Below are 26,877 nucleotides of genomic sequence, written 5' to 3' on the forward strand. Positions count from 1 at the left end.
ACTAATCACAGGACAATTTATAATGACCAATTAACCTACCCAGGACATCTTTAGACTGTGGAAGGAAACCGGAGAATCCAGATGACACCCACGCCTTCAGAGAGGAGAACGTTTAGAGACTCCTTGCAGAACAGCATCGGAATTGAATTCCAAACTCCAGAACACCCCACCATAAATTTGTGCCTCAAGTGAAAAAGTTGTAGACCCAACCCTCACTTCATGGCCGGGAACAAAAAAGAGTTATCATTCATCTAGAAGGAACATGGTGCTTTCAGATGTTCCACTCTTTTAGTAACATATTAAATAACAAATTGATGCTCGGTTTATAGGTGGACAGTTGCCAAAACTCAAAGAAAACTATGTAATTTCTCCTGGTGTCAGGGTTGGATTCACCCCTTAACTAGCAACACTAAAAATTAATTGTACCATATAGCCTACTGTATAACATGGGACTATTTTACATCGTAGTAACACGTTATTGAGCATGCGCTATGAGGTGCGTATTGATCTGTATTCAGTTCGGGTTCTGTAAGTAAGAAGCCCCTGTTAACTTAGCTCCAGACTCTAGTGTTTTTATTTACAGTTTTGTTGTGTAACCCGACCACACACACAACAAATTGCCAACGAGGTTAATGAACCTGCATCATATCGGAACACCGTTTCAATTGTTAACGTCACTCAGAAGAGGCAGAGTGAGGCCGCGAGTCTGAAAAGAAGCAGGAGTTCAACCAGAGTCGGGAACGTCAGAAGACTGAAAGACAGAGTCGGAGCCGCGGCGCATCCAGGCGAGACTAAAGCCGGCACTGAACCCCAGGGCTGAGGGTCTGCCTGCCCCAGAAGGGAGATTGAGGACCCACCTGATGTACCTGTGGAGGCTAATTCCCCAAATCAAACGTTGCACAGCAGACGTTACCCAGAGAGGCAAAGAAGGCCCCCCCAGAGATTTGAGTTCTAATTATAATTATTATTACATTACTTTGTTATAATTTCATATTATTACAATACTAATTAAACAGTTGGTGGGCATTTGTATATTAAGGGTACACATACAGTATTTGTTTCGCGTAGTGCCCCCGTTAACTTAAAAAAAAAGTTGATACACTTTTAAAATAAAAGGGAAGGAGTGTACCATATAGCCTACTGTATAATATGGGACTATTTTATGTCGTAGGAACACGTTATTCAGCATGCGCCATTAGGCGCGTATTGATCTGTATATATGTGTTTAGTTCGGGTTCTGTAAGTAAAAACCCCCTGTTAACTTACCTCCAGTCTCTAGTGTTCTTATTTATAGTTTTGTTGTGTAACCCGGCCACACACCCAACACTGATTAACAGGTCAATCAACTTATTACAGCTTGTGGGATATTGCTGAGTGTGAATAAGTTAGCTTGTCACAGAAAACGGAATGCCAAGTGTAGTTGCTGGTTGTCAGATGATTCAGTACTGACCATGAGGCAAATATGACACATTGTGTGGATCAGTGTGTGAAGTCGTTGACCAAGCAAGGGAGCTTTGTACTTAGTCAACACAGATAGTTATTCTCTGTGGCACATATTTTGCAATTGGCCGTGAAACAATAGAACTCACCTCTGACCCAAGGAAAATTTCCCAGCGAGGAGCTGATGACCTCTTCAGTGATAACATCTCTCTTTCTACTGGCTGGTACTAAAAGCTGTCACCAAGCTGACTTAGAAGCAAGTTACATGGAAAAATTCTCACAGATGTTAAAGTCGGAAGGAACACTATAGATCTGAACATGTACAAATGAATAAAGAAGAATCCGGAAGGGGGAAAAGTAGTATTTTAACATTGATTATACTTTCAATTGTGTATATGAGAAAATAAGACCATTTGCTTTTAAGATTCGAGAGAGCATGCCAAGTAGAAATTATGGCTTAATACACCACGAGCAATTCACAGATCTCGTGCAATAAACCACTTGAAAAAATATGGTGATACAAAGATACGTGGAGTGGCAGATAGTGTTTAGGAAGCAGGGATAGATTAGGAGAATGGGCAAATAAGTGACAGATGGAAAACAGTTTTGGGAAGTGACTGGTCATGTGCTTTTGCAGAGGAATAAAGGTGCAGACTATTTTTCTAAACAGGGAGAAAGTTCAGAATACAGCAGTGCAAAGGGACTTAGGGGCCCCTTATTTATCATGTATTGCATTGAACTGCTGCCACAAAGTTAACAAATTTCACAGCACATGCCAGTGATATTAAACCTGATCTGATTCTGAAGTGTTGTATTCCCTAGAGAATAACTTGTGGGAAGAGATGGTAGTTAGGAATGCAAATGCAATGTTTGTTTTCATTTCCATTGGACTAGAATACAAAAGCAAGGATGTAATGCTGACACGTGAAAATCTGCAGATGTTGGAAATTCAAGCAACACACACAAAGTGCTGGTGGAACGCAGCAGACCAGACAGCACCTATAGTCCGAAGTACAGTCGACGTCCTGACAAAGGGTCTCGACCTGAAATGTCGACTGTACTCTTTCCTATAGATGCTGCCTGGCCTGCTGTGTTCCACCAGCATTTTGTGTGATGTAATGCTGAGACTTTTAAGGGTGTTAATCAGACCACATTTGGAGTATTATGAGCAGTTTTGTGCCCCATAACTAAAGAAGTATCCTACAAAAAGTAAAGGATACGGCCCAGTGCATTACGGGTAAAGCCCTATCTGAGTTCATGGGGTAGAAATTTGGGCAACTTTATTCTAGATACGAGATGCCACATCTCAGAGGGAATTGAGCATTTGGTGAGCAATTCTAGTAGTTTTGCTGTTTTTGTGTTTCCTAAATATCCAATGACTAATCAGGAAGAAGTGCATTAGTATCTCCCTGCATTACAGAATGACAAAGTAGTGGATGCTGCCTTGTGGTGGGAGGTGCTATGATACAGTTCTGGGGATGGTGTTTGAGGTTGCACACTGGACCAACGGGTCAGATTGCTGAATTTGTACGAGGATGCCATACCACAGCGTGGAAGGGATGCCACTGATACTGAATGATTTGACAAAGAAATACTGTTGGGGGAAATTATCTGGCTGCTTGGGTTTCCGCATTTGGTTTTGGGGGGGGGGGGTAGTCTATTTCAGCCAAACTCAGCCCAGGGTATGATAACAAACTTAAGGGACTGAACTGCTCCTGCAGCGTAAGTGCTTTAAGGGCTGGTATTTCCCTACGTATCATTTGTTTAATTAGAAGGTCCTGATTCTTAAAGTGATTTCCGCACCCGACAGAGTGTTGGCGTAGGTGGTATGTTGAGTACAGGTACAAGGTGGATGGCAAGTGTGAGCAGGAACAGCATCCTGGGACGGCTGTAACTATGCCTAATGGTGTTGTGAAGGTGGGCATTTTCTGGGTGCTGAATGGCACTTACTGGATATCTAGTTCCTAAGCCTACCCGTGGTTCCCACATGGTGATGCCATTGATATTTGGAGCCATATGTATGTCACTCCAGTGCCCAGGATGAGCACTTTGACCATGCTGGTTGGTGAGAGGGCTATTACAAAGGAAGGCAGAATCTGAATGACAGCCTTTCTCAGCATGGTACGGCCAGACTGTCCCGGGAACTGATTTCGATGACCTTAGATTATCACAAAGGAAGGTGGCACTTGTACTGTTCATAGTCATAGACCACGATCACCTATGTCATAATGAGGATGAGTTGCAAATACAACTGATAGCATAATGGTCAGATTAAGGATGAATACACATTTGTTCCTAACTGTTTTGCATTACCCATTCTCAATTACTCAAATTGAAATATTAGTGCAAGGGCTGATCTATTCTGGCTGTGTATCAACAGTAAAGAAAAAGGGAAAAAAATGGCACAAGGCAAGGAAAGCTACACCCAGTTAATGACTTTATTATCCATCCACTGTTGAAAACAAAATCACTGTACTGAATGGAGTCTGGAAAGAGATCTCTTAACATAAGTAGGTGTTCTTAGCATGTTCTATTTTCAAAGTGCCCGGTCACTCACTATAGTTGCTAAAGCTGTAAAAGAGATTATAGTGCAATTCAATCCCATACTTCTTTACAATATTTAGTTTTTATAAACACAGAACAATAAAGCTACCTCAATTCTCCATTAAACTTGACTCCCTTCAGTTGGCATATTCTGTTTAGTCCTGGTATGGCATTTGAGTTCTGTTTTTCATCTAAGAGAAAGAGAAAAGAACAAGGAAATTACTCTAATTTCAATGGAAGCAGGCCAACATTATCTATAAAGAACTCAGCAGTGCAGGAAATACACTTGAAGGAAACATTTCTTCAATATATAACAGCCTGGAAGATTAAACCAAAATTCAAAGCATCGAGTATGTACCTATTCCTACAAATATTTTGCACAACATGGGAAGATCATCCTGAAATGACTGGAATTAAAGAACAACATTATTGTCATACTTTGCTTCTGCAATTCTGTTCTTTAAGTCATTTTGATCGATTTTCAAAGATGGAAAAGAACATGCTACATCTACCATTTTGCATTAGGATTAGGTCACGAGACCATAGGACATAGGAACAGAATCTATCGAGTCTGCTCTGTCATTCAATCACAGTTTATCTTCCCTCTCATCCTCATTCTCCTGACTTCTCCACATAACCTTTGATACCCTTACGAAGTACCCAACAACATCCACTGTAATATGCCCCGTGACTTGGCCTTGACGGCAAAGAATTCCACAAATTTACCACCCTCTGACTGAAGAAAGTTCTCCTCATCTCTGTTCTAAAGGGACATTCTTCAATCCCTGAGGCAGTGCTCTCTGGTCTTAAAGTCCCCCACTATAGGGAACATTCTCTCCTCATCCACTGTCAAAGCCTTTCAATTTTCAGAAGGTTTCAATGAAGTCCCCCCATTCTTCTAAACACCAGTGAGTAGAGGCACATGACAATGATTAATACATTAACAACCATAAATTAAACCTTTCATTCCTGGAATCATTCTCATAAACCTCCACTGGACCCTCTCCAAGGCCAGCACATCCTTTCTCAGATAAGGGGCACAAAACCATTCACAATATTCCACGTGCAGTCTGACCGATGTCTTACAAAGCCTCAGCATTACATCATTGCTCTTATATGTCAATCCTCTCAAAATGAATGCTCACATTGCATTTGCCTTCCTCACCACTGACTCAAACTGGAAGTTAACCTTTAAGGAATCTTGTACCAGGACTCCCAAGTCTCCAAACATCTGACTTCTGAATTTTCTATTTAGAAAATAGTCTATGTCTTTATTCTTTCTACCAAAGTGCAAGACCATCAACATCCCCACACTGTATTCCATCTGCCACCTCCTCGCCCATTCTCCTAATCTGACCAACTCCTCCTCAGACTACCTGCTTCCCCAACACTACTTGCCCCCAGTACTGTACTTGGAAATGTCAGAAGTCTTTCCAGTCCACAGCGAGATTTTACTCATTCTGAATGAAGCCATTGTGATAAAGTCCTGGTACTGCTGCTCTGTCACAATCTGTTGTTCATGTCTCTCACTTTACAGATGGCCACACAGAATTTGCAATCATATTGATAGTGATACGACTGGTGTTTACTTTCATTACTCTGAGAGAATGACTGCAGCTTCAAGATTTCTGCATTTTTATCTGTTAACGAAAAGAGCCCACTGTTTCACTATTTCTTTACAATACTGCTTGATAACACCTCCTCTATTGAATATAACATGGAGAGCAACCAAATCATGTGAACTTGGGTTAAAAACTTAACTATTCCAATGCTCTCCGGGAAATCTGCACGGCCCATGGAGAGGAAAAAGTAATGGAAGAAACATGAGAAAAAAAAAATAAGGAGGTAGATTCTAAATACTTGTATCACTGATTATCAAAAGAGATGATATAATACAATGCAAAAGCCTTCAGCACATGTGTACATAGCAAGGGTGCTTAAGACTTTTGCACAGTACTGCATCTGTCAACATGGACCAAAGAGCGAGTTTGTAAACTGACAGGAGCAAAGGGTGTTGGAATTGGTGAGGTTGGAGCGTCACAGGAGGGGTGTGAGACAGGTGGCAGGCGGGATGGAAGTAGTGCAAGTACAGACACAGTAAGCCCTGAAACACTAGGCACGGTTATTTGATTCAAAACTATTGGTTTATTGATCATTACGAAATGTTTCTCTAGTGCTACTCACTCCCTCCCCCCTTCCAACCATGCTTCCCCTCTCCCTGCCCCTTGCCACTCTTAGACTACAATAGAGACCCATATCAGAATCAAGTTCATTATCACTCATATGTCACGAAATGTGTTTTTTTTGCAACAGTATAGTGTTGTAATGCATAAAATGACGACAGTACTGTGCAAAACTCTTAGGCACCCTATATATGGTGTTACGTACCCCGTAACTGGGTTGCCAAACCAGCAGAAATGGATCACTCCGTTGGAGTCTGGATTACTAGAACTAAGAAAGTTTTATTAAAGAAACAAGCAACACAGTACTCTAATCAAAAGGATAATGAATGCAACAGTTCAGCAATGATAAACATACATGTACACAGAATTAAGATAACAGGATCAATCAAGCTCTATCGTTGTCTAGGGGTAAATGACCAGTTTCAAAGTGACGCAAAGTTCAGTTCAGTTCGCAGTAATCGCTGCTGTGGTGATGGACAGTGGGGGGGAAGGAGAGAGAGAGCAAAGCGAATGAATATTCAAACGGCTTCCACGCACAGACCTTCGCAGTCAGCTGTCGGGCGAGTCCTTTGTGATGTCATCTGAGGTCACCGACCGTGACCCCCTCCATTTCCAGATACGATCGTTTCCCTGCGCTGAACCTGGCACCCAGGCAAGGGTGGACACACACCAGGTTCCTGCCGACCGTGCCTTTCCACCCTGTGCGTCTATGGCCCGATACTTCCCACCGACTTGTGAGAGACGCACCGCTTCCAGGGTCTTGTTACCTCGGGTGTCGTGTGTGTGTCTTGCCTTAGCGAACCTGTCCCTTTTTATCCCCCTGCTGGGGTATCGCCTGTCCATCACTTCAAACAGTTCAGGGTTCAAAGGGGGAGCCGATCTTGACAGCTCTCCTTCCCCTTCATTAACATCTCCAAGTGCTGCTCCATTGTTTCCCTTATCTCTCTCTCTCTCCTGAAGACAGGTGGCAGACCAACTGCTGATCCCACTGGTGCCAGCACAGGACAGCTACATCTTAATCTATGTGTATTCTTGTCACAATGGGGCTAAGACTTTTTACACATTACTGTAATTCATGAAGAACACTTTTCAATATTTATGGACGATATCAACTAACTGCCATGGGTGGTGAGAAAAGTAGTCAGAAGCAAATCAGACTTGCTCAGACACACAAACTTAAGTTACAAACATCAGAGAATCTGCAGATGCTGGACAGCCAAAGCAACATACGCAAAGTGCTGGAGGAACTCAGCAGTCCAGGGAGCAGCTATGAAAGGGAATAAACAGTTGACAGTTGGAGCGGAGCGGAGACCCCTCATTAGGACTGCCTGACCTGCTGAGTTCCACCAGCATTTTGTGTGTGGTAAGATCAGATTGTTTATCCAGGGGCCACTGAGCCAAATGCAAGAGTGCAGATGCTCAAGTGGTTTTGTCCAATTTTAACTCACTTATTTCACCAGCTTCTTCCCTTTTAACCCAATGAGAAGGTCTATTAAATATTATTACCTTTCAGAATCCAGTATTTGAAACTCTTCAACGTGTTCCCTACCTTCTGCTGTGCTAACAAGGGGAATCTAGAGTTGTTAGAGATCTATTAAAAATTTCCAAAGAATGTTAATGATTTTTGTTTAAATGTTTGTTTTTTTTTAAAAATAGTATGAGGATATTTTAGCACTGCACAAAGTGTGATATCTGCTACATTTTGTTACTGTTTTCTGTTGGTTTTTGGACCTGGTTGCCTTTTGTCATATCATTTCTAAGGCAGCATAATACTATAGCACACAAGGCACCACTATATCCTTTCTTGGAACGTGCCTCCGTTACCAACTTACTCCAGTTGGCTTTAGGCCCTTTTGCCTATCACCTGTCCAGCTCTTGGCTCCATCCCTCCCCCTCCTGTCTTCTCCTATCATTTTGGATCTCCCCCTCCCCCTCCAACTTTCAAATCCCTTACTCACTCTTCCTTCAGTTAGTCCTGACGAAGGGTCTCGGCCTGAAACGTCGACTGCACCTCTTCCTAGAGATGCTGCCTGGCCTGCTGCGTTCACCAGCAACTTTTATGTGTGTTGCTTGAATTTCCAGCATCTGCAGAATTCCTGTTGTTAATATTTTGTTCTGTTGGGTGAGGAATGATTCAAAATAAGAATAAAACTTTAATTCGAGATACTGCTCAGTACTGTCAGCTCACTGGAGACCACAAAATCTAGGCCAATATCAAATTTAGTTGATTGGTGGTAAATTTGATTTGATCCTTCTTATTATTGATGGCATTTTATTTTATAAGTCTTTTTATTACTATTTAGATTATGAAGACACGCAGCCCTCTTTTATTGTCATTTAGTAATGCATGCATTAAGAAATGATACATTATTTCCTCCGGTGTGATATCACAAAACACAACACAGACCAAGACTGAAAAACCAATAAAAACCACATAATTATAACATATAGTTACAACAGTGCAACAATACCATAACTTGATGAAGAACAGTCATCAAGCACAGTAAAAAGTTCAAAGTCTCTCGAAAGTCCCACATCTCACGTGGACGGGAGAAGGAAGAAAACTCCCTGCCATGCCCGACCACAGTCCGACTCTGAGTCATCCGAAAACTTCAATTTCTGATCAGCCCTCCGACACCGAGTACTGAGCACCATCTCTATCCGAATGATTCGACCTCAATCTCGGTCGCCAGCGGAAGGCAAAGCCGGGGATTTTGGGGCCTTCCCTCCGAAAGATTCTCGATCACGCAGTAACAACGGCAGCGAACTGGCGTTTCAGAAATTTCTCCAGATGTTCCTCTGTGCTTTCACGTCTGTCTCCATCAAATCAGAATTGTCCACGGCCTCTATTTAACGGATACGATATCATTTTTCACCGGAGGGCTGCGCACGTGGCGAGCTATCTCATCCTCCTGCCTATTATTGTTCAAATGGAAAGAAAAAATAAATAAGGGCATGCGTCTACTACTGTTTTCTATACAAAGTAACTATTATCAGAGTGTATGTGTATATATTTAGTGTAGTGATCGCTGCAGGACCACTGTTCGGCTTGCCATGCAGGTGGTCACTCACAAATGGCCTCTCCTACACTACTGTGTCCACAGCAAGGCCTTCACATGATGTCCCTGTTCTTTTTTGTTTGCGTGTGCCTGTGTGCGTGCGAGTCTGTGAGTGTGCGTCTGCATGCGTCCGTGATGATGTCTTTTCCTTGGCTTTTTCAAGGCGCAGAGAGAGAGAGAGACAGTGTGGCCATTCCTCACACAGACACTTTCACAGGATTTTTCCCTTTATTTTACGAGGTCAAGTTGCGATCTCGACACAACCCGGCACGGATGGAAAGCGTACTCGGGGGCGGACCCAACTAGTTTCGAACCCGGGAACCTCCACTCCCGGGTCCGTCGCCAATGTCGTTGCGCCACCAGCCGGCCGTGATGTCCCTGTTCTTATTGAGCTTGCAATGTCATGACGTGACCGAGTGTCCAGTATATCACTGGGCAGATGGTCTGGGCTCATCAGCTTTGGCTGGCACCCAGCCTAGGAGAAGGACAACTCCGATTCCAAACCTGGGGAGATGGACTCATTAGCCCGGCCAGGCGGTCTGTCTAGGAGAAGCAATACTCAACTTACAGCCTTGTGGACGTCACAGCCGCCGCAGCTCACTGTGTCATTGTGGAATGCTCCCTGGCCTGCACACACCGATCCTCACAATAAACCTACGGAGCGTAGGCGGGAAGAAAAGTCCTACAGTGATGGAGTTACATACATGTCACTACATACAGTCCCGAGATTAATTTTCCTGCGGGCGTACTCAGCAAACCTGTAGAATAGTAACTATAAACTGGATCAATGGAAGATCAACCAGAGTGCAGAAGACAACAAACTGGCAAATGCAAATATAAATAAATAGCAATAAATAATGAGAACACAAGATAAAGTGAGACCACTGGTTGTGGGAACGTCTCAGTGGATGGGCAAGTGAGTATAGTTATCCGCTTTTGTTCAAGAACCCACTGATTGTAGGATAGTAGCTGTTCATGAACCTGGTGGTGCATATCCTGAGGCTCTTGCACTTTCTACCCAAAGGCAGCAACAACAGAAGAGAATGGCCTGGGTGGTGAGGATCTCTGACGATGGATGCTGCTTTCCTATGACAGTGTTTCACACAGATGTGTTCAATGGTTTTTGTAGTAATTTTGAAAACAACTACTTGGAAAGCAAATGTAATGACCAGTCGTAGATAGCTCCGAGATCAGCACTGGAGTTGGACCAAGTTTTGTCATCATCATATGCCATGTCGTATGACGTGGGCGATCACGGTCCCATGACCATGATTGCCCTTGGCAAATTTTTCTACAAAAATTGTTTGCCATTGCCTTCTTCTGGGAACTATCTTTACAAGATGGGTGACCCAGCTGTTACCAATACTCTTCAGAGATTGCCTGCCTGGCGTCGGTGGTCACATAATCAGGACTTGTGATATGTATCAGCTACTCTTACGACCATCAACTACCTACTTCCATGGTGTCACATGAGCCTTATCAGTGGGGCAGAGTGCTAAACAGGTGCTTCACTTTACCCAAGGGGGCAGCAGCACCTCACACCTCCTTTGGTAGAGACATACCTCCAACCTGCCATCCACGATTGAGTTTTTAAAAAAACGTTTAAAAAAATTAAAGTAGAAATTTCATAATGCAGCAGTTATGGGACTACACGTTGAGCACCCCTTATATGAAATTCCAAAATCAGAAATATTTTTGAGCGCTGACATGATGTCCCAAATGGAAATTCCAGAAGGCACTGGGAAGGTTCCCAGGCAGTTCACAGCTCTCTGTACACCACAGACAGTTCTGAGAAGTGACCTCACATTGTAATGAACAGAAGTTAATGAAAAATATAAAAACATTGCGTGAAGCAAAAAATGAAGATCTCGATCCTTTACTGAAAGAGTGGATTCATCAGGGCTGGAGTGAATATATGCTGCCTAATAGTATGCTGATCATGAAACAAGCAAAGATCTATCACGACAAACTCAAAGTTAAAGGTAATTATGAACATTCAGCAGGCTGGTTGCAAAAATTTAAAAAAAAATGCAATGCACAAAACTATTAAAAATGTTACATGCAACTACCTTCAGGGTATATGTACAAGCTGTATGTGCAAGTTAAATGGACTTCGTGTTTGTACATGGATCCCATTCCCAAGGTATCTCATTATATACTTTATAGTCGCCAAACAATTGATACTAGAATGTACAATCATCATAGCGATATTTGATTCTGCGCTTCCCGCTCCCTGGATTACAGATCGATAGTAAATATTAAAAAATTAAATTAAGTTAATTATATATGGATGTAAGTATTCCAAAATCTGAAACACACCCAGCGCCAGGCATTTCGAATAAATGGTGCTCAGCCTAAACTAGTCTGTGTTGTTAGGGATCCAGAGAGGACAGCCCTGATCAATATGCATAGTCACAAATCAGAGGCCTGCTGTTTAGCCATGGGAGAGTACATGGAGAAACTGGTTACATCTGTGATTGAGTGATGGGACATACTCTACCAATTGGTAAATGTACAAAAGATTAGATTACAGTTAGAAAGAGCATCAATGTGAATTTATTGCCTTAAATGATCAGTGAAGCTAAATGAATGATTGCAATACAACGAGGAGTTATGATAATTTATGCAATTCAGGGTCAGACTACAGTTAAAATACAGCAACAAATAGTTCTGGATACCACATGTCAGAAAGGATATATTGATTTTAAGGACTGTAGTTTCAGTTAAATCTTCCTAAACTTCAAAAGGCTAACTTATGAGGAGAGATTACAGAAACTGAGATTGCATTTCCTGCCTTTAGAAGGTTAACATGCTTGGTTAAGTTTTTCCAGATTTTAGACCACGAGGCCATAAGATACAAGAGCAGAAATGGGCCATTTGGCCCATCAAATCTGCTTCATGGCTGATCCCTTTTCCCTCTCAGCCCCAATCTCCTGCGTTCTTCCCACATCCCTCCATGCCCTGACTAATTAGGGATCTACTAACCTCTGCCTTAAATATACCCAATGACTTGGCCTCCACAGCTCCTTGTAGCAATGAATTCCACGGATTCACCACCCTCTGGCTAAAGAAATTCCTCCTCTCCATTCTAAAAGGGCATCCCTCTATTCTGAGGTTGTGTCCTTTGGTCTCAAGACTCCCCCAGCATAGGAAATAGCTCTCTACATCCCAGGCCTTTCAACAGTCGATAGGTTTTGATAAGGTCACCCCTCATTTGACAGGCTTTTGAGGGATGGAGAAGAAATAACTAAATGCTGATTGGCAAGTTTTGGACAAAGAACCATGATCTGCAGCTGGAGGATAGCCATTCAGGAACACCAAGTCAAGCAAAAGTTCTAAAAGAAATGTGAATGAAATTCGAAACCCTCTACCTAAAACAAACATTGCAGGCCAGGCAATGAATGAATTTCAACCTGGACTGATCTTTGAGAACAAAAGCTATTCTGAGAAAAGAGGAAAAGGCAGGTCAATTAAGTTAAGTTACATAGTCAGCCATGATATCACTGATTGTTCACTTATTCAATGGTCAGCTTGGGCCCATGTACCAAGCAGTCTTTTCTATTTTTTCTTTGCACAGTCTTGCAATAATACTTCTTCTCTTGTTTCTCCTTATTTTTTTCCCATAAATTAACGCTAGCAGTTAGTAAACTGGTGTTGCTCAATTTTTTTATTATTCATCTTCAATTGTGGTGACATTTTTGGGACCAACTAATTTTAACAAAACTTTAATTATCAGGGTTATTTTTAATACTGATTTTTATTCAATTATTTAAAGAAAGTGACTGCAGCAGTCTCAAAGTTCAAAGTACATTTATTATCAAAATATGTATAGTTTTTATAAAACCTTGAGATTCATCTCTGAACAGGCAACCACAAAACAAAGAAACACAAAAGACCTGTGGTAAACCATGTATATAGGTTGTAACTGGGTTACCTGTCTGGACACGCCCCTCTGCTGACTGCTCCCGTGGCTCCTCCCACAGACCCCTGAATAAAGGCGATTATGTCACTGCTCCTCCCTCAGTCCAGGACAGACATACAGCATGGACGTGGGTCCATTTACTGTTAATAAAAGCCTTTCAGTATTTACTCTACTTCCAGTCTTTTGGAGTAATTGATAGTGCATCAAGAACCCATCAAAAAAAAATGGACAAACACCCATGTAAGAAATAAAAGTAAGGAAATAGCATTTAAAATGGAAGTGATTCCTCAGGCATGAAGCCTGAAGCAGGCCACAGCCCCAACCTCAGTTCATCGCATAGCAGAGAAGATGTCGCGGAGCTAGCAGACACGGAGTCCGGAGCCACAATTTCAGGGTCAATGTAGTGAAGAGCTGAGTAAACATCACGGAGCAGCGAGCAAAGCCAGCTTGACCCTTGCCTCTGGGCCCGACACCCTGCCTTTCAATCCATCTGGCCTGGTGTTTAAATCACCCCAACATCATGTCGCTCCTCACTCTGGGCCCTGGGCCCTGGGCCCTGTCACATTAATACACTCTGGGCCTGGACCCTGCCACCACATTTCAGCTCTTTCCTGACCTTTCCAAATCAGTCCGGCACTTAGATTGGTCAAACCTTCCTCTAGGATTAGGTGGACAGGCCTCAAATCTGCCTCCCCTCCACTCCACTCCGCACACCCCGACTTTGTTTCAAATACGCCTCAACCTACATTATAATATAGAGCTACAATCCGCATTTCGGGTGTCATTTATATTTGCCTTGCTAATGTCACAGTCCAAAGCGTTCAACCTCCTGGCCAAATAGCAAATATGGCTACAGGATTTAAAGACGAATAAATTTTAATCATGAAGAACCACCAGAATATTCATAGGCCACTTCACAGCAGAAACAATATAGGAGGTAGAGGCTGATGAAATTGCTGCTTAGAATTCTGAAAGATCACTTGGTGATTCTGAGAGCTGGTGCATAAATATGCAAATCACAATAAACTCTTCACATAACATTACCTTTGGGAGTCATAAGATAACTATGTAATAGTGAAGGGCACACTGTTACAAGAATGTTTGTGTACTTCTGTTATTAAAGAATCATAAATAAAATCTGTTGTGTTATGAGCTTCCTGTAACAGTTTCTCTTAAAGACTGCAGAACCCTACACCAGTGATTTTCCATTGTTGACTTTGTCCTAAAATAGTACTTGCTCCGGCACTGTCATCTTCCCTTTGTTGTGCAAATTTATAGTGCAAAAATAACTGAGCTCTTCCGATAAATCATCTCTGCTCATTGTGTAGTCTCAAATGACTGAATTCACATTGATTTACTTACTTTTTGATTTAGACACTGCCCCGGAGTATGATAAGCATCTTGATGTGTACATTACAAGGAATACATCTTTTACCCTACAACTGGAATTAAGATGCAACTCATGAAATAAAACGTAGGTTAATATTGGTAAATTGAACTAGATTTCTGAGGAAAACTTTCAATAATTATAGTTTCCAAAAAAAATACTGAATAAGAAGAGTTTCTCCCCCCCATTTAATATTGGGACTTTATAAGTCAAGTTTATTGTAATTTAACTATATACATGTACACCATCAAATGAGACTATGCTTCTCCAAACCAGAGTGCACTTTAGTACACATAACACATAATAACTTATGAAAGTAAGGATGAAATCGACAGATGGGTTACACATAAATAAACCGAAGTGCATTAATTAAATATTGTAAGGTACAGAGCAGAATAACCAGTGACATTTTGAATATGACATGGCAGGGAGTTCAGAAGCCTAAAGGCCTGAGGGAAGAAACTGTTACTCATCCTGACCATTCTTGTTTTTATGCATCGTAGTCTCCTGCCTGGTGGTAGAAAGTCAAAGACGATGCTGGATGGATGGGTGGGATCCTTGATAATACTACGGGCCCTGCGTATGCAGCAGTCCTGACAAAGGTCTTTGATGGATAGTTGGGAGACTCCCATGATATCGTCAAGCCATTCTCAGTCCTTTTATAGGGACTTGCAGTCCCATGCTAACTTAGTACAAAGCTCCTGGTAAATGCAAAAGGAAGACTAAATGAATACTCCTTCCCTAGTAGGAAAATAATCCCTTTCTTAATGGATAACAATTCAGACCAAAACCACATCTTTGTTTCACTCTGCTAATACTGTAAAATCTCTGTATTAAGATTTACTTTGGATTAGGACTATTTTCAAATGCAAATTATCCAAATACTCAAGAGCACTTAAAATAAAAGCATAACATATTGGTGCGTCTATTGTGAGCATAAAAAATAGCTTTTAAAGAAAATTGAACAGGAAAAAAAAAGACAATAAAATGGATAATTTGTGCAATATTTAATACATGCAATAACTTTTTTAAAAATTCCTACAAAAAAGCCAGCACAAGAACGCGAGAATATTGTCTAGAATTCAGATCCAGTAGGTGAGTGTCCAGTATTTGCAGAGTGCACTATTTCCTAAAATAGATCTGGAGCAGGAAGTTAGATAAATGATAAACTCAAATAAAGAATGCTTTTTTTCCCTGTTTTAAGTGATAAATTATATTCCTTCATTTGTCAGAAATGCAATCAATTTTACATTAAAATTCAGCTTCAATGGTGTACTACTTTCGACAAATCATCCATCTCACCCAATATTCCTTGACCTAAATAGTCAGATCTAAGATGAGCAGCCAATTTATTGTAACCCCATTTATGTGTCCACTGAAGTTCAATTGTTGTGCATTTGTAAGTGATGAGAGAAATTGAAATTGGGACTGGCTGCTCTGTTTAGATACTTGTGGGAACTTTAGTTGATTCTTAAAAGATTCTATGAACAGAGTTATACAACTGTCACAGCACAGAAAGAGACTATAAGACATAGGAGCAGAATTAGGCCATTCAGCCCATCAAGTCCACTCTGCCATTTCATCATGGCTGATACTGGCTCCCATTCAACCCTATACACCTGTCCTCTCATCACACCCCTTGATGCCCCATCCACTCAGGAATCTATCAACTTCCGCTTTAAATATACCCACAGACTTCGCCTCCACAGTCTGTGGCAAAGCATCCCACAGATTCACCACTCCTTGGCTGAAAATATTCCTCCTTACTTCTGTTCTAAAAGGTCACTCCCCAATTTTGAGGCTGTGCCCTCTAGTTCTGAATACCCTCATCAGAGGAAGCATCCTCTCCACATCCACCCTATCAAGTCCTTTCAACATTCGAAAGGTTTCAATGAGAGCCCCACACATTCTTCTAAATTCCATTGTGTACAGGCCCAAGGCTGCCAAACGCTCCTCGTATGTTAACCCCTTCATTCCTAGAATCATCCTTGTGAACCTCCTCCGGATTCTTTCTAATCATCCTTTCTGAGACAGGGGGCCCTAAACGGTTGACAATGCTCCAAGTGCGGCTTGACTCGCGTCTTATAAAGGCTCATCATTATCTCCTTGCTTTTATATTCTATTCCCATTGAAATAAATGCCAACATCGCAATGCCTTCTTTACAGACTCAATCTGTAAATTAACCTTCTGGGAGTCTTGAACAAGGACTCCTAGGTCCCTCTGCACCTCTGATGTTTGAATTTTCTCCCCATTTAGATAATAGTCTGCACCATTGTTCCTTTTACCAAAATGTATTATCATATATTTCCTAACGCTGTATTCCATCTGCCAATTTTTTGCCCATTCTTCCAATTTGTCTAAGTCCTGCTGCAAACGCATTGCTTCCTCAGCACTTCCAAGAGGCCAAACAAGAACAAAAATCTGCAGATGCTGAAAATCAAATTAACACACACAAAATGCTGGAGGAACTCAGCAGGCGAGGCAGCATCTATGGAAAAGAGTAAACAGTCAAGGATTCGGGTCAAGACCCTTTATCAGGACTGGGAAAATTTATACTTCTTCAGAATAGACATTCGTGGAAGAGATTTCGCAGTGTAGTAGCCAATACGCAGTCCAGCTGAAGGGGACTGAGTATCGGCCCAAAACATCGACTGTTTACTCTTTTCTGTAGATACTGCCTGGCCTGCTGAGTTCCTCCAGCACTTTGTGTGTACTACAGAAAGAGGCCAGTCGGACTACTAAGTGTATGCCAACTCTGAATAAAGAATTTCACAACACAGACAGCTGACATTGTCCTCTTTACTAATCAATTTCTATATGTGTGACCGTGTTTCTACACCCCCATCTCCTACCGGGTTAATTACTTTATTTCTCTATATCGCTTCTACAACACCTATAAAAAGTACTCAACCCCCCCCCCCCACTTTAGAAACTTTCATGTTTTATTATTTTACAACACTGAATTGCAGTCGATTTAATTTGGCTTCTTTTGACACTGAACAACTGACGGTGGAGGGGGCGGTGAATACTTTTTAAATCGGCACTGTATTTATCCTCTATGCTATTTTTCTTTCTCTGGTTTGACCTCCTGCTCCGATGCTCAGTTTATAACGTGATAGTTGCTTTATAGAGAAAGCTGTGATGCAGCACAAAAGGGTGTAGTAGTTAGAAATAACTCAGAAGAGGTGTAGCTCAGGTGATTGATAGTTGGGTAGAGTTGGGTTGCTCTCCGATCTTGGCAGTCTACTTGCAAACATTTCGTCACCATGCAAGGAGTATGAAAAGCATATAAAGGCCAAGCAATCAGAGGACACACCACAGTCAACATCACACTATGTCTCCTCACACGGTGACGAAACATTGGCAAGTAAATTGCCAAGATCGGAGAACACTCAACCCAACCAGGGTATAGTTGTCTTCAAAATACAGATTTCCAAATCAGGATCATGCTATGACCAATGTGACCTGTGTAATGCAAATTGTGTTCCCTGATCCATCAATCACATTATAACCAATTTGCATCATGGGAACACACGAGACAGTGGATCTGTATGGCAGACATCCCACCCTGTAAAAACTGATTTCAGGGAGGTAGCACCATCAATTTGCGGGAGACTTCCGGGAGAGGTGGGATGTCTGCAATCGAGTAGCTCCTTAGCAGCTAGCCAGCTAGTTTAAATAACATTAGCTATGCTAATGAACGAATGACACCTGTTAAACTCACCTCAACACGTCTTTTACAGTCATAACCCATCATGGGCAATAGAAAAGTCACTGTTGCAAACAGTGCAGCGAGCAACACTGTGATTATTTTTGACCCCTATTAGGCAGGGGTACACTTTAGCGTAGTCTGAGGTGACGTACGTTTTATATTTTTTAGGAACACTCTGCCATGACGCGCTCTCTCTCTCTCAGTCGCTCGAGCGCTTTCGCTTACTTTCTCTCTCGTTCACTTGCTTGCTCTCTCTCTCGCTCGCGCGCTCTCTCTCTCTCTCGTGGTCGCTCTCATGCTCTCTCTTGCTTTCTCTCTCTCGCTCTCAAAAAAATTGATCTCCGTGATATTGTATATAATTTGCGGGCATCAGGGAGCCACTACTAATATGAGGGAGACTCCTGGAACTTCCGGGAGAGGTGGGATGTCTGTGTATGGAATTAAGTACTTTTATTGTGACTTGTAAATATGTCTTTTCTACCTCTCCTTAGAGCTAAGTCTGCTCTTCATTTTCCAGTTGTTATTTATGGGTCTATGGAATTCACAAATATTTTTGTATTTTTTTGCAAATTTGTTTATAGTTCTCTTTGGTTTCCTACATTTAAGTTTTTTTTTAATTATGAGGACACTCAGTCCTCGTTTATTGTCATTTAAAAATGCATGCATGCATTAAGAAATGATAAAATGTTCCTCCGGAGTGATGTCACACAAAAAAAACAGGACAAACCAAAGACTAACACTGACAAGACCACATAATTATAACATGTAGTTACAGCAGTGCAAAACAATACCATAATTTGATAAAGAGCAGACCATGGGAACGGTAAAAAAAAGTCTCAAAGTTCCGATCGACTCCTGATAATCCCCATAGCAGGTGGCAGAAGGGAGAAACTCTCTCTGCCATAAACCTCCAGGCACCGACAACTGTCGATGCATTGGAAGCACCCGACCACAGCCGACACCGAGTCCGTCCGAAAACTTCGAGCCTCTGACCAGCCCTTCGACACCGAGCACTATCTCTACTGAGCGCTTTGACTCTGTCCCGGTCACCGAGCAACAAGCAAAGCCAAGGACTCGGGGCCTTCCCCTCCGGAGATTCTGGATCACACAGTAACAGCGGCAGCGAAAAAGGCATTTCAGAAGTTTCTCCAGATGTTCTTCCGTTCTCTCATGTCGGTCTCCATCAAATTAGGATTGTGCACGGCACCCTACTTGACAGGTAACAGATGTCATTCACGGAGTGGCCGTGCAAGCTGCGTCGTGCTGCCATCTTCTCCTGCTCCTCGTTGTTTTGTTTCTTTTCTAACGTCTTTTTATCTTGTATCCCAGCATTAAGCTTTTTTTCCTCTGTCTGCACAAAATTTAATTTTTAATATATACTTACTGTAATTTACATTTTATTATCATTTGCTATGTACTAACTGTCTCCTTACAGGTAGCCAATTAAACAAAGAAACGCAAAAGAACCCATATAAAAAAAAAGACCATCAAACACCCAATGTGCAGAGAGAGAGAAAAATCAAATCATGCAAACAATAAAAGCAAGCAAATAGCACTCAGAACAAAAGTGAATGCTTAGACATGAAGCCGGGAGCAGGTCACAGCTCCAGCCTCAATTCAGAGCAGAGCTGATTAAATGTAGCAGAGCCCTCCGACACGAGCCCAGAGCAGGCCGCAGCCTCACTTCAGCCCAGAGCAGGCCGCAGCTTCATTTCAGCACACAGCCGAGTAAACATAGTGGAGCCTTCAGATGAGCCCAAAGCAGACCACAGCCTCATTTCAGCCCACAGTAGAGTAAATGTAGAGAAGCAGTCAGACACGAGGCCAGAACAGGCCGCAGTCTCATTGCAGCCCAGAGCAGAGTAATCACAGTGGAGCACTCAAACATGGAGCCAGCCACTGTCTCATTTCAGTGCACAGCCCAGCAAACGAAAAGGAGCACTCAGGCATGATCCTAGAACAGGCCGCAGCCTCGTTTCAGAGCACAGTAAACGTAGTGGAGTGCTCAGACACGGAGCCGGCCATAGCCTCAGCCTCACTCAGCGCAGAGCTGAGTAAACATCTAATTCCATGACATACGCCAGTGATATTAAACCTGAGACACGAGAGGTACTGCAGATGCTGGAAATCGACAGCAATAAACACAATGTGCTGAAGAAGCTCAGTAGGGTCAAGCAGCAGCTATGGATGGAAATAAACAAGTTGACGTTTTGAGCTGAGACCCTTCATCAAGACTCACGACGAAGGGTTTTGGCCTGAATCGTCGACTGCTTATTCCTATCCATAGATGCTGCCTGACCTGCTGAGCTCCACCAGCACAGTGTGTGTATTAAACCTGATTCTGACTGATTTTTTTTTTGCACCTTAAGCATTTTAGTTCAAATGTTTTCATAATTAATTTAAAATTCCATGATTAATTAGTTGTCTATTTCTACATAAACTAATTAATCATAGACATTCTACATTGATTTTGAAGTTATTGATATTCTTTTTCCAATATTTTCTACTGCTGCTTTACATTTTCGTGCATAGTGGGTATTATAGATTCAATAAATAGAATGGCTCCATTCCAAGGACCAAGCCTCCCTACTTCACACAGAACCCAACTCCGCTTCTTCAAATGCCTTGCTGGCTTAATGCCAAGAGCTTACTGCACTCACGTTGAAACAGCAGAAAAATACAATGCCAAATCATTCATCTTGATCCTACAAGGAGACTGCATATGTAACTGAAAAGAATGTATTTATGAAAGTGACCTCTCACCTTAGTAGACGAGATCCCACAACATTGTGTTTAGGATACAAAATTAAATGCTGAGACAGCATTAACCCTGTTTCAAACAAACATGGCACTACAAAGTAATTCTATACTTCTACACTTTACTCTGCACTTACCAGTGCAAAATGATGAACACTTACAAAATACATATAATCAGAATCAGGTTTAATATCACTGGCATATGTCGTGACATTTCTTAACTTTGCAGCAGCAGTACAATGCAATAAGAGAGAAAAACTAGATTACAGCAAGTTTACAGTAAATACATATTAAATAATTGAATTAAGTAAGTAGTGTTCCTGGGTTCAATGTAATTTCAGAAATCAGATGGCAGAGTGAAGAAGCTGTTCCTGAATCGAGTGTGTGTCTGCTGGCTTCTGTACCTCCTTCCTGATGGTGGCAACGACCTGGCTGATGGGGGCCCTTAATGATGGACGCTGCCTTTTTGAAGCACTAACTCTGAACAAGAGTATACAGGGTAGATGCAGAATATTCTAATATTAATTCCCTAATCCCACTACATTTATGACAACAGATTTTTTGATAAGTTAATTATGTAATTGCACCTGAAAAGATGACATTCCAGCCCTGTAGTATTTTTAGATAAAGCTCAAGTAAAGACTTGAAATAATTTGGAGCAATAAGAGGTAATTTTCATTTTAGGTCAAGTTATTATAATCCTGCTCTATGTTAAGGAGGACTGAACCAATGTATTGACCTTGTTCGAAGCAATGAAGTTATATTGAGTGAAGATAAAATTATGAGCTACTGATTCAGCTAACCTCCACAGTGAGGATTTTTATGCAACGCAGTGCTGCAGTTTTAACAAACAATTTGCATTCAAGAGATTCTACAGATGCTGGGAATCCAGAGCAACACACACACACACACAAAATGCTGGAGGAACTCAGCTGGTCAGGCAGTATCCATAGAAATGAAGAATTCAGGCTGATACCTTTCATCAGGACTGGAAGGGAAGGGGAAAGACGCGAGAATAAAAGACAAGGGAGGGGAAGGAGGCTAGCTAGAAGGTGATAGATGAAGCCAGGTGGGTGGGAAAGATAAAGGGCTGGAGATGTCCCTTCTATGAAGTCTGGGAAAGGAAAGCCTCATCCTGGGAACAGATGTGGCAAAAACAAAGGAGCTGATTAAATGGTTGCAATGGTTGGAAAAATTACAAGAATTTTAAGGGCATATGTTTAGAATCATTTTCCCAGCCATCATATGCAGTTTATGTTCTTGTTAAACAATGTTAATGTATGTAATTATTAAATTTCCTTAATGAACATCACACATATATGGCAGGTCTCATTCTGCAATCTTATTCCACTGAATAAAAAGGCAAAATATATTTTCTCCCAACCACACAGATATTAGATTAGATTACATTCAACTTTATTGTCATTGTGTGGAGTACAGATACAAAGCCAATGAAATGCATTTAGCATCTGACCAGAAATGCAAAGAATAGTGTTACTTACAAAATAACTGTGAATAAAAAAGTGCTACAGCACACAAATATAAAAGTACTGAGACAGTACAATACGGGTGCAATACTGCTTAGCGCTGTGATGACAGGTTCAGCAGGGTCACAGCCTCAGGGAAGAAGCTCTTTCTGTGCCTGCTGGTGCGGGAGCGGAGGCTCCTGTAGCACCTACCGGATGGGAGGAGAGTGAAAAGTCCATGGTTAGGGTGAGATGCATCCCTGATGGATAACTAATTTAAAAAAAAAGAGTACTGGGAATTCTTAACTTGTTTTATTTTCCCAAGGTTTACATTAAGATTTATTTGCTTTCCAAATGAAATGAATTTTACTTAGTACCTTTATTTCAGAGCTTGTCCTCGGTACATTTGGTATTGCAATTAAATTTAGAATTCTGTGATTTGAAAATCCTTGAATGATAATGATCAAGAAGTTGGCATTCATTGGATGATAACATGTGTACATTTTAAAAAGGATTACTGGAATACTGCATCTCTTGCTTTGGATTTTGCAAATACACACTCAACAATAAATCTATAAAACCAATTTGAAAAATAACACAGATCTCCTGAATATCATTTTAAAACAGAAGTAACTGTACAGACGAGCAGACACTGGGAAGACTCAGTGAATAAATAATTGTTTCGTCATCATTGTGGTAGGGACAAGAATGATTGCTTAATTAAAATGTTTTAGAGTTTCCATTAATCCAAGCAGGATATTGTTGAAACTCGCTGAATTCTGAATCGATTTTGTGTAACATTCCTGGAGTTTAGCACAAAACATTTGGCTTAACATTAGCCAAGAAACCAAATAAAGCTGACCTCTTCTCTGAAGTATAGTGCCACAAAATACTGTACTTTAAATGAACTACTCCCTCAGTTACATTTGAAAAGTTAAATTAGCAGTCCTAGGGAGCAGAGCAGTAAGTGAACAACGTGGAATAAAAGGCATGACAAAAGGATGTATCTGGAGACAACACTGGCAAAATTTAGAAAATAATAAACACACCAGCAATTAGCTAGAGTCAGAACAATTTACAAAATAATGTTTAAAAAATGAAAACTATTAAAAAAAAGTAAAATCTGCATATAGTAAATGAGCATCTTATCAGATTTATAACTTCACCAATATATTCAAAATTGGACCCAAAATTAGACCTTTAAAACTATGTCACTTTGAAAACCATCTTTTGATTCCATTTTCCTTAGTTTAATCATGCCTGGTAACCACATACGCAACAGACAAGCCACCTACAGTCTGTAACAGAATGCAGATGACTGAGGGGCCCAGTAATGCCAAAAGTTAAAATGTCTGCAATCATTGGTGTACTCAGTTACCTCTGCTATTCATATCTGGTTTAAAATCAGTTTTCCTTCCCTGATGGAGATCATGCTGAATCGAATACACCATGACCAATGCCAATGACTTGCATTATCATCAAAATATTTCTTTAAAAAAAATGCACCCACATTTTACATCTGACACCTGTTTTTTTTTAAAAAAGTGATGGGATCACATAAATTTAATGCAGTTAAATACATTCTATTAATGTATTTATCAAGCTGAATCCAGAATGAATTAAAACTGGTATATAGAATGGAGTTATTGTTAGGCATTTCAGTTCTAAAAAAAATAATATTGGTCACTATTTGCAAAGGATGTAAAAGGGAGACTGAATCATGAAGTAAATTTACCAAAGTATATTTATAACCATGAAGAGGAAAGACATGGCAAAACTATTCCCATCTGCAGAGAAGTCAAGTTCAAAGTAAAATCATTGTCAAACTATATGTATGTCGGTAACAGCCCTGAGATTCATTTTCTTGCAGACATACTCAATAAATCCATAATGGAATAATAACCATAATAAAATCAATGGAAGACCGCACCAACTTGGCTGTTCAACCAGTTTGCAAAAGACAAACTGCGCAAATGCAAAAAGAATGAAATAATAATAACAGTAAATGTGATAAATATTGAGAACATGAGATGAAGAGTCCTTAAAAGCGAGTCCATAGGCTGTGGGAACATTTCAATGATGAGGCAAGTGAAGTTATCCGCTTTGGTTCAAGTGTCTGATGGTTGAGGGCTAGTACCTTCTTTCTGATGGTAACGCGAGACGAGAGCTTGGCCTGAGAGGTGGGGGGTCCCTGATGACGGATGCTGTTTTCCAGCATCAATGCGTCATGCAGATGTGCTCAATGGTGGGGTTGCCTTTACCAGTGATGGACTGGGATGTAAAAATAATTAAGTATAAATTGCTGGTGATAATCTAACATGATCCCATGAACTGCCACAATGGGAGCTCTTTAGCAACATACTTCCAACTTACAAAAAAAAACCTGATTTGGTATGAAAGAGTTTACATTTCCAGTGAAGCTTGAATCACTTCATTTATGAGACTGGCTCAACAGCTGAAGTTGTGGAACATTTTGGGTGGCATTCTTCCCAGGAAAACATGAATCAATTCAGTGAGTCAGTTATTTATTTATAATCACACTAACAGTAAAGCTTATTGTGCAGTACCACACTCGCCAGTCAGAAGATTCTTGACATTTTCTTCACTGCTGAGTACAGTCAATAACTAAAAGGTTCTCATCCTAGAAGTCATCACAGATCAAATACGTTCTTCATGACCTCAGAAGTGCTGTACTTATCAAGCAATATGCTGTATTATTTCTATAATGTGTAAAAAACAGTAAAGTTCCTCTCTGCACCTTGTCTGCTGCATTGCGTGGCGAACTTGCTGTTTCTTTAACGTTTGTCTGTTTTACAAGCCGAGTTACTTGCTCAGCACTCGATCCATCATGATGGAAAGCAAGCAACACACATCAAAGTTGCTGGTGAACGCAGCAGGCCAGGCAGCATCTCTAGGAAGAGGTGCAGTCGACGTTTCAGGCCGAGGCTGAAGTTAGTCCTGACGAAGGGTCTCAGCCCGAAATGTCAACTGTACCTCTTCCTAGAGATGCTGCCTGGCCTGCTGCGTTCACCAGCAACTTTGATGTGTGTTGCTTGAATTTCCAGCATCTGCAGAATTCCTGTTGTTTATGATGGAAAGCATGCAAGGAGCCGGCCAGATTCAAACCAAAGTCCAGGTGTGAATATGGCTACACTACATCACCAGCACAGCCTCCATAATGTGACATGGTCATTAATTTTCAACTAAATTTGCATCATTACCTTTACATGAAAATTTACAGAATTTTAAAAAATTTCTCTTTACACTACTTTAACAATACTGCTGTTTTAAATTGTGCTGGCTTTTCATGAAGAATACAAAATGTCTCTACACACGTCTTGTCTACACGATTGGATAAAATGGTTCATCGAGAAGATGCAAGCCTGACCTCATTAATTAGCACACATTGAAAGCTTTCCCCATCTGTACCACACATACTCTTCACAGACCAATCAATCACAGCTTTTGCAAGAATCATTCAAACAGCTGACGAGGAATGGCAATGTGTGTAGGCGCCCTGCTGGCATTATAGGAGGTTCTGAAATCTGCAGAGCAGAGACTCTGCAGTTAATCAAGCTTCACGCAGCCTAAATCCTGTGCATAATGCCGGGATGGACATGCTGCAGTACACTTACTACAAAAAGGTTAATGGCAAAAGACAGTACACAATATCAAACATTTAAATCTTTCAGCATTAAGAGGAGCATTGTTACGCTCACTTCCAAAGCGTCACAAAGCCAGAGTGATGACAACTTCAATAGATTAAAGTTGCAGGCTATCACATCTGTAAACATACAACGCAAATATAGGATGCAAACTTTTTAAATAAGTAGTAATATTTTGTTATTCATAAACTTTAGAAGTTCACCAGCTTAGCTGACTGTATTCTGGCTTTTGACCCTGATAATGACCTGACTGCCTCAACAGAGCCACACCCCCCCCCCCCCGCCATCTTCCACCCCCAAATCCTCATTCATTCAGAATTCACCTATCGGTATCCCAACCCAGCTGACATTGAGATTGCCTGCCACTCTGTATTCCATATTGGTTTGGCTTACCCCAAAATAAATTCTTATCCCCACTGGAAAGCCTCCTGATGGCCTCAACCCTAATAGTCTATCTACAAAATTTAAGTCCCTCTTCATTATGACACGAAGTGCTCTCCCTGTGGCATTTTCCTCAACTACGTAACTCTGCCTCTTGTGTTTTGCTTCCCATATCTTTGATGTCTCTGCACTCCAGCTCTCCACTACTTACTCTTTCAAACCTCATCAATTAACCATGGGTGGTGGGGTGGAGATACGCCTCTACCAAGAGGAGGTGTAAACCACTCCTTCCCTCCACTAGCCTGTAGATCATCCTTGGGCAAGGTGTAGCACCTGCTTAGCCCCGATCAGGGTCACATA

At 41.3% G+C, this 26,877-nt stretch overlaps 1 protein-coding gene across 2 annotated transcripts in view; it reads right to left on the minus strand.

Moving 5' to 3' along the window:
* Positions 1–26,877, minus strand: part of csrnp3 (cysteine-serine-rich nuclear protein 3) — a 231,627-nt gene that overhangs the window by 192,832 nt on the left and 11,918 nt on the right. For both annotated transcript variants that reach the window (XM_063052352.1, XM_063052353.1), the window contains exon 2: positions 4,094–4,175. The gene's annotated coding sequence lies outside the window, so the exon portion shown is untranslated. The remainder of the gene's footprint in view (positions 1–4,093; positions 4,176–26,877) is intronic.

The sequence above is a fragment of the Mobula hypostoma genome, chromosome 6 (assembly GCF_963921235.1).
Source record: "Mobula hypostoma chromosome 6, sMobHyp1.1, whole genome shotgun sequence".
NCBI classification, from domain to species: domain Eukaryota; kingdom Metazoa; phylum Chordata; class Chondrichthyes; order Myliobatiformes; family Myliobatidae; genus Mobula; species Mobula hypostoma.